General features: G+C 42.4%; 1 long non-coding RNA gene across 1 annotated transcript in view; it reads left to right on the top strand.

Annotated features, from left to right (window-relative positions):
• The first annotated feature begins 1,572 nt into the window (after window positions 1-1,572).
• The window catches only part of Gm47415 (predicted gene, 47415), a 32,237-nt gene continuing 24,281 nt past the window's right edge, over window positions 1,573-9,528 (top strand). The window contains exon 1 of the long non-coding RNA NR_168899.1: window positions 1,573-1,896. This is a non-coding gene — a long non-coding RNA (predicted gene, 47415). The remainder of the gene's footprint in view (window positions 1,897-9,528) is intronic.

Here is a 9,528-nt window from a genome sequence, read left to right as displayed (position 1 = left end):
AGGAAGTGTGTTAATGGGAGTGGTCTTTGTAATTTCAAAAGCCCAAGCCAGTTCCAGTATTACTTCCTATTGTCTGCATTTCAGGGTATAGAACTCTCTCCATGATAGTGGACTAAACCTCTGTAACTGTAAGCAAGCCCCAAATTAAATGTATTCCTTTATAAGAGTTGCCATTGTCCTGGTGTATCTTCATAGCAATAGAACACTAACAAAGGCACTCTGTGTAGCCAAAAAACTAGAAAACAGTAAATCTAAGCAAAATGAGTATTTGTAGACAATATCTGCTTGTCTTACTGAAATACCAGAAAATATAGGGGAAAACCAAATAAGCAAAACCAAACCAAAACAACAACACCAAACCAAACCAAACACCAAACCAACCAGCCAACCAAACCAATTGTCAACGACCATGCCAGTAAGAGCCAGCATAGAGAACAAGATTTTGCCTTTATGGATTCTGACAGATCAAGGCATACTCTGTCAGAGTGGGGCCAAAGAAAACCAAACAGGACTTTCCCTACCACCCTTCGATAATGAGTTGACCTCCCCTGTGTGTCAAGAAAGCCACATGGTGAACAGTAAGTAGCAGATGTTCCCATCCCTTCACACTTGAGTAGGATCAGCTGAGACTCCTTACATCTGGAGTGCCCATTTTGCTTAGCAGCATGAAGTACCCTTCATTGGGTGACACTCAGGAGTAAGGTAAGTAGGAAGACTTCACTTCTGCCTCAACTTGGCAGCCAAAAGGTGGTCCTTCCTGATTCCCAATTGTCACTTTCCTTCAACTGGGAAATACATGTTAGCAAGGAGAAGATGACTATTTTAAAAACATAAGCTAGAATCGGAATGTGGAATGTCATGTCTGGGGATAGGGAGTTGACTCTGTCATTAAGAGCACTCACTACTCTTCCAGAGTATCCAAGTTTGGTTGCAAGCACTCATTGTTGTCTCTCACAGCTACCTGTAACTTTAGCTCTAGAGAACCCGATGCCCTCTTCTGTCCTTTATAGACACATGCACACATGTGGAATATACTCCCACACACAAATAAAACAATTAAAATACCCCACGTATTCACTCAAGCTTGAATCAAGAAACTTAATGACAACTAAATACAAGGGAGCCCCCAACTTTTGAATTTTGAGGTAGGAATGACTACCAACCCCCAAACAGTGACTCTAACATCTCTTCATTTAAAAATCGTCAACTAGCTCATATTAATTACATATAATATTGGGTTTCATTAAGGCATTTCATACATTGAAGAAATGTACTTAACTAACCCTTTTATGTTTTAATTCAGTAGGGAGTAGTAATTAAATGCTAGTTGTTTACTCTTGACACCAGGAGGTTTGAATGGTGACCTCCCCACATGTGCAATTTAGGGTTATTACGTAATGGAGAGGTGGTGTGGAATAGGAATTTCTGTTATTTCTGTTGCTTTTGCACAACATTAAACTCCCATGTGCTTTAACTATAAGCTGAGCTGGGGATAGGAGGGATATGAAATAATACATGAGAAAGGACAGAAAAACGCACGAACGTTTGGAACATGAGTGGGAAGTAAGTATCACTCTGAGCGTGAGCAAGATTGAGAAGGGAAAACGGAATAATTACTGGACACAAAACTAGTCCATCCCAGCACTGCTATGGAAATCAGTATGTAAGAGGCAAACAAATTGCATCCGCCATGGCTAAAGGTGGAAATAGGAGGCCTGGAAAGTATTCCCTCACGTTCTTCAGTCTGCCCACACGACAGGAAAGTTCCTCACACTGCACTCTCAAAACCATTTATCTGGAGTGACTCTCATTTTACAAATGAGGAAACTGGTAGAGAATCTGATGTCAGAAACAGCGCACGCCACGGTATCATGTGACTCTTCCAACCTATAAATGGTAAGTGTGATGACATTTATTCTGAGCATTGTCAACCTCCTAGGCATAACTAACCAATTCCAGATGTAGCTTTGGAATTCTCCTCCGTGCAGTAACAAGCTGTGAACAATTGATTGGAGATGACATGTAAGCTGCACTTTACTGGCCATTTCTGTTCTGAACATCGATGTGGTTTTCTCTCCTAAATATTCACATGTAGAGACCGGTAGAACGGAAATTGTTCTGAGAGGTGTAGCATTTAAGTTCGCACGTAAAGAAGGGATAGAAGACTTTTGTGAGGTGTTATCTTTTATTTTTGTCTGTTATGTTAGTCTATTGGTATTTCTGAATGACATATAATTCCAAATCTGAGGAACAAGACTAGGAGAGAGGGAGGGAAAGCAAGAGGGGGAGGAGGAGGGGGAGAGGGGGAGAGGGAGAGAGGAGAAGGGGGGGGAGAGGGAGAGAGGAGAAGGGGGGAGAGGGAGAGAGGAGAAGGGGGGGAGAGGGAGAGAGCGCGCATTCAAAGGGTTCCATATATCAGCATAGTTTGGCAGATCAGTGAAAGCCAAGGGTCTTGCACAGAGAATGGCCCAGGTTGGTCCTGCAAAGACATGATACTTTTTAAGTCTTGCATCATACTTAAGTCTTCCTCAAATCCGTGGAACTAAATGGTAAGCAGAGATTATTTGATGGACAAGGATGAGTTTTGATAGAGCCTTCAGTTGGGCCGTTGGCAGGTTTATAGAACTTCCTGTTGTAGGTGTGAGCTCACTGCTCTCATCTGCGAGGCACTCGCTTTACCCTGGTGAGCTCCAGAGGATTCTCCATGCATTATCATGTTTCACTCTCCTGGGCACCAGAGTCTATCTTTAAGTCGTTTTCCTTCTATAATTGCCAAGATCAGAGCCTCCCCCCCCCCCCATTACAATTCTGGCCTGGAGAAACTCTCCTCTCTAATGACTTTTGTGTGTTTCTGGAGCCCCTGCAGCTGCATCATTTGTTTGGGTAGTGTTGAGCGATACTACATCATGTGCTGCCTTGATTTGGCTCCCCCTAAAAGGTAATTTGATCCCTCTATTCAGGGGTACATCATTGCTCCTCTGTGTTTGGCTCTCAGCCTTTCACATTGTCCCCATTTTTCCCTTTCTCTGCAAAAATAATCCACAGTCAGATGCGATCAGCTGAAAGGCTCACTTTGGTATTTTTCAGAAGCCCACACATGCCTCGGTGCCACCTTTGTTTGCTTCCAGCTGAGCAGAGACTGAATCTGATGGTGGCTGGTGGGTATCTTGGCCCCCATTGTTCTTGGAATTCCTGAATACTCCCTATCCTCTCTCTCACTGCTTTCGCTTGAGCAGTTAAACCCATTTAAAGCCAGAGAAGACTGAGGCACTTTGAGGCTCTTTTCTCAAAGGAGCTGTGTGACTCATATAGTATAAGCTGTAATTACGCAATTCTGGAGTTCAAACAATAGCTGACATTTGAGAGAGAGAGAGGAAAAGAGAGAGAGAGAGAGAGAGAGAGAGAGAGAGAGAGAGAGAGAGAGAGAGAGAGAGAATAAGAAAGGGTTCTGTTTTTTTTTTTTGACCAGAGGCTCCCCCTTGGGTGGGAGAGAGAAGATCCAGTTTGGGAGCTGGGAGTGGAGGAGGCTGCTTCATTTGGAATCCTGCTCCCCCGCACCGTTCCTGGGGGAGGCGCATGCATACATTTGTTGGCAAGCACAGTGCATCAGGCTCTGTTCTGGTGCTGCAGTTATTCAGATGAGCAAGAAGGGACTTTTGCCTTTTATGCTTTAGTCTAATGAAGGAGATAACTTAAATGATTATTATAGCAATAATAGCTGGTACATTGACCTAACATGAATTCTGGAAATGTTTAGGACCAAAGTCTTCCTTTCTCCAACACTCATTTATTCCTACTGTGTGGGGCTGATTTTCCCAATCCTTGGATGAAATCCAGGAAAATTCTCATGGGTTTTGGTTATAATTAAAAGGTTTCTCATTGCTTTCAGCCAGAGAAACAACCTCAATTATTTTAACTCCTAAACTATAATGGAAAAAAAAAACCCCTCAGCTTTACTTTAGTTTCATTTTTTTTCTATTTTTGTGAATATACAAAATAGAGATGTTGTAACTAATAATTGGTTATCATTTAATGTTCAATATATGTTTATGGCACAAAATGTTTAATTGAGTTAAGCATTTTTATTTTTCCTCAAATATTTGCTATTTCTTCATTTTTTTATGCCACATTTCCCCCTACTAATCCTTTGAGATGTACACTATATAATTCTTGGCCACAGTTACTGTACCAAGCACTGCTTGTAACCTTCTCACATTAACCCCACTGGTAACTCAAGCCCTACCCTGTCTCCAGCCTCTAGTAAGTACTGTTCTCTGTTTTACTTTCAACTCCTCTAAGATCATTGCTTTAGGTTCCACTTGGGAGCAAGACCATGTGTAGCTTGTGTTTCTAAGGCTCCCTTCTGTCAGCTGACTCCTACTGTAAGGGAAAGGTTAGCAGGTAGAGGCTGGTGACCCAAAAGGAAACTTTAGTCAGTTTTCTGTTACTTTAACACATACCGGAAGAGAATCGCTTATACAGAAGAAAGCTTACTTTGACTCCATTATGGAAGCTTTACTTCATGGTCAGTTGGGCCTATGGCAAAATCATGAGTCATGAAAAGACTGCATGGTAGAATAGAACCTTCAGAGACAGAGACAGAAACAGAAAGCAAAAGAGGGGAAGGAAGGGGCGAGATCCCAGCAAAACCTTTCAAGGGAATGGTCCCAGTGACCCATTAGACCAGGCAAAGGTTTCATTCACCATGGTCAAGTAGTGCCACCAGGGGGGCCAGGTGGTTAACTACAGTTCCCTAGGAGAAACATTAAATCCAAGTGACTGCACCAGTACAGCATCTTATTCCTCTGTCTAAGCTATCCAGGTGTTTACCACTCATTTGAGGTATGTGTGTGTGTGTGTGGGGGGGGGGGGGGTTAAGGCCTTAAGATGATGTATGGTTCTTACTAATTGTGGAATATATAATAATGGCTTCCCAAAATGTTTCCAGTTGATTTCCTAGAACTGATGAATAGATTGTGTTGCATGGTAAAGGATAATTAATGGGTTGATTTGAGATTGTCAATCATCCAACCTTGAGATGGGAACCTTATTTTGGATTACCTGTGTGGGATAAATATAATCCCAAAGGCTCTTGAATGTTGAGAGGAAAGGCTTTAGAGTGTCACTGTGATGTGTTATAACATGAAAAATACGACTGTTACTGGATTTGAAGAGGGAAGATGACTGTGAGCCAAGATGTCTTCTGATGCTGGAACAAGGACAAAGACCTATACTCTTTCTTATAGATTCTAGGATGGAAAACATCCTTATCTCATTGAAATTCACTGCAGGCTTCTGACCTCCAGAGAAGTAATATATTTGAGCCCCTAAATTAGTGATGAGTTGTTATAGCAACCACACAAACTCATATACTGACTAAATGTGACTTAAGTTTGCCATGCTTCCCTTGGGTTGGACAGCTTACAGCAGTTTCTTCTTCTCCTGGGGTTGTTCTTTTTTTTCTCTGATCCCCAAATCCACTTCTCTCATATTACACCCTCTAATCCTCCTAGTGCATGCAGTTCATTTTTGATGTTTCCTTAATATAGGAGAATGAATGTCTGTTTTAAGTGGTTATTTGTGGTTACCCTTATCTCTTAGGCACTTCTAACTTATTTGCTTAAAGTATTCGTTACTGATGACCCTTTAGGTCTTCCGAGATCATCTTACATGTTGTACATGGTCGACAAACACCACTGATCCCTGTTGGCACAGGCTAATCTGTTTTTGTTCTTCCTCCATCCCACAGCAGAGAACAAGTGATGTTCTTCATGGTTCTGGGGACATAAACTACACACCGGCTCTTCCAAGTGGTCATGGTGACTGAAGCCTTTTCCTGACTTTGAGATGACTGAGGGACACATTTTCCTTTGGGAAGGCAAACCATAACCCTTTCCACCCTCACTGTGAGCGAGGAGCAAGGAGTTCCAGGGTCCATTTATATTTGCTTGGCAAGTCCTGTTTAGTAGTTTGAAATGTGAACATAGTCTCTTAATACACACACACACACACACACACACACACACACACACACACACACCAGAATGAAAAAGGTAGAATAAATGGAACAACACATATAGCAATGTCTTATGGTAACTCTCAAAAATTAACTTTTTTTGGAACTCAGCTCTGACCTACAAATAGGGAGTAATATGTTGCTTAAGAGCAAAAGGGCACAGAAAATCCTACAGTCCCACAATGGAGCCAGCACAATGTGGTACAAGGTCATGCTCACTGCTTCTCTAAAGAAGAGTTTCTGCCCCTTCTCCTCACTTCTCAGATACCTTCTTTCCTTCAAGTTCCTATCCATGGTGTCTGGTGTCACCTTCTCTGCTCACTCTTCCCTGGTGACTGAGGCACTGGCTTCCCTCTCCTAAATGTCTCCCCCACTCCCTCCACAATCTGGACCATTTGCTAATTGCTTTGTGCATATTAGTCTGGCCTTCTGACTTCAAATAACAGGTGAAAATAAGATTTAAAACATTTCCTGGAAGACAAGTTGTGTCCCATTGACCTCATCTGTCTGAATTCAAACAGAATTCAGACAAAGAACGGCTTCTGTGTCCAAAGCCACAGACCCAGTGAGGTGTCATCCTGACCCAACTCCGTAGCTGTTACGTTGCTATGGAGAACACTTAGCTGAGCCCCTGGATAACTGTGTGCAGATGAGCATGCCTTTATTGTTTACCCCAAGACAAACTGGTGGTTTTCTTGCAAGTAATTTGTCACAAAGAACTGTTCAGTTCTCCAAATCCGCTGAGGCAGAAAAAGCGATTGGAGAATTGAAACATAGTCCTGCTGTTTATACCTCCACTAAAAACCAGTGGCCTCCTGTGATGTGTTTGGGAGTCATTTCACAGAAGCTAGACACATTCTGAGGACAGCTACACAGCTTGGACCTTACAGGGTACACAGGAAATTGGGTTCTGCCACAGGCTTCTCCTGGGACTCACAGCCTGGTGTCTGGAGAATAATGTTATGCCAGAGTCTTTCAGATTTCGCCTTTTATTTTACATACTGCTGGCTGGTTCCTCTTCCCATTGCTTCAGAGACTGGAAGTCACAATAGAGCAGGTTCTTAGGATAAACTCACCACCTCTGCTTCCTCACCTCTGATTTTGTGATGACAAGGAAAGATCTTCCTGTCCTCCCCAGTCCTCCATCTGCAGCCTATCTGACCTAGCCTTTCTTTGAACCCAATGACAAAAATGGCTTCCTTCTCTCCCATTTCAGCCATCCCCTCTTCCCCAAAGCACACTCTTTTACTGGATAGTGCAAACAACTAAACTCTCACCATTAGGAAACAAAACCAAGCAAAAAAGGACACACAAGCAATAAAAGACAGACCAAACAACAGTACTTCTTCAGCCTTGCCTCCATTCTGCAGTCAGCATTTGTCCCCATTCCAACATGGTCTTGCTGCTGTCTTTATTTCTCATGTTCTTAGCTTCATTGTAGTCCCCCCATGACACTTGGTCCTGAGTCATCTTCCTTGAATTCTCAGTACCACCTATGTCTCTAAGTCCTTTCTGTCTGCGTTCTTTTCACTTTGATGTCTGTGGTCCAGCATCCCAATTTTCCTCCTGCATGTGATGCGCCATCTCCTTTATAGCAAAATCCTTCTGTGCACAGCCAAATGATGCTTCTCAGAGCTTTGCTCAGTATTTTCCATTTTCTGCCTTTACCTTTCTCCCTAGCAATCTCATTATATAACCAAGATTCCTGTTAGCACTGACGCAGTTGATATATCTTCATGTCAGAACAATCTTGCAAATCTCTATGTCTCTATGTATCTTAGCTGATACATCTATCAGGAGATCCCACATCAACATGTCAGTGCACTGAAAACCCTTAAGCTTTCCTTCACATCCAAAGAAATGAGCTGTCCATCTGCATCCTCCTCCAGTTAACACGCCACACCACTCATTCAGGTATGTAACCCAGAGAGTACCTGAGTAACCTTTTAGGAGGAAGCCTGGATGGCTTGCAAAAGGCAGAAATTTGTCTTTTATGATTCTGGAGTTGGGAAATCTAAGATTAAACTGTTAGAGAAGTTGGTATCTAGTGGGAGCCTTCACTTTGGTTTATCCTGGCACCTTTCCCTGTTGTATCAGGTGATATAAAGAGTGAGGGGTCTCTTTTTTATTTCAGAAAGGTATTACTCGCATCCACAAGAATTTTACCATCATGATCTAACCCCCTCCTCTCCCCATCAAACCCTAGCTCCTAATATCATCACACCAGGGGTCAGAATTTTAGTGTGTGAAATTGCAACCTGGAGGAAGCATCCTTTAGTCTACAACTTTATCCCTGACTCCTGATTTGCCTTTTATTCTTATTACTGATCTTTCAGTAAATCTGAGCATTTGTCTCCTGATGTCTCTGTCTCTACATTTCTGCAATTCTTTCTCTTTTCCATTCTTCCCACTGTCCGCCATGCCAGTCACTTATTTCCTGGCTTGCTCCAAAGCCTCCCTTAAGTGTCTTCATAGCCATCCTTAACCTTGGCCCTTCTCACCTCCATAGGAAAGCTACAACATTCACAAAATTAATCATGATATTTCTCCTATCTCTGTATGGAAATTCCCACCCCATTCCCACCCAGACAGTCAGACTAGGTGTACTTTAACACTTGATCTTATTACAAAAATTTAAAAGCCTCATTTGGGGTTCATCTTATGCCAAGGCTCTCCTTTCCTGTCCTTGGGTATACTCTTAGTTGCTTCCATAAGCTTCTGTCACTTCTGTCTGGATTTTTCACTTCATCCCTCTGCCAAGGTAATTATGATTCTTTGTCTTTGTCACCATTCTATAGTTGTGAAGAGACACCATGACCAAGGAAAATCATATAAAAGAAAGCAATTAATCAGGGTCTGACTTATAGTTTCAGAGGCTTAGTCCATTATTATCACGACAGAAAGCATGATGGCAAGCAGGTCTGGTGCTAGAGAAGTAGCTGAGAGCTACATCATGATCTGTAAGCATACATAGACACACAGACACACAGACACACACACACACACACACACACACACACACACACACACACAGAGAGAGAGAGAGAGAGAGAGAGAGAGAGAGAGAGAGAGAACAGAGAAAGAGAGGAGAGAGAGGCAAGAGACTGAGTCTCAAGTGGACTTTTGAAAACTAAAAGCCTACTCCCAGTGACATACTTCCTCCAACAAGGTCACACCTCCTAATCCTTCCAAACAGTTCCACTCTCTAGTGACTAAGCATTCAAGTATGTGGTGGAGGGGTCATCTTCATTCAAATCACCACATTCTCAATATCGGTAATGTCAATTAATTAATGTCAATAACTCTACTGCTCCATTGGAAGCCTTTTTGCTTGTATGAGATCCTTCATTTGTCCCTTCTAAAAATTCATGTAGCCTGACAGCATTTAACTGAGTCATGACATCACATTTACTTTGGCACTACACTACTGACATCTGTTTTCCCCTGTACTTTGGATCCTCCAAGGCAAAGACTGTGACTGGTGTTTGTGTATGATAGGTGCTATATCAACT

Source organism: Mus musculus, chromosome 12 (assembly GCF_000001635.26).
Source record: "Mus musculus strain C57BL/6J chromosome 12, GRCm38.p6 C57BL/6J".
Lineage (NCBI taxonomy): Eukaryota > Metazoa > Chordata > Mammalia > Rodentia > Muridae > Mus > Mus musculus.
The sequence above is the reverse complement of the archived record's forward strand: the minus strand, read 5'-3'. Positions and strand labels throughout refer to the sequence as shown.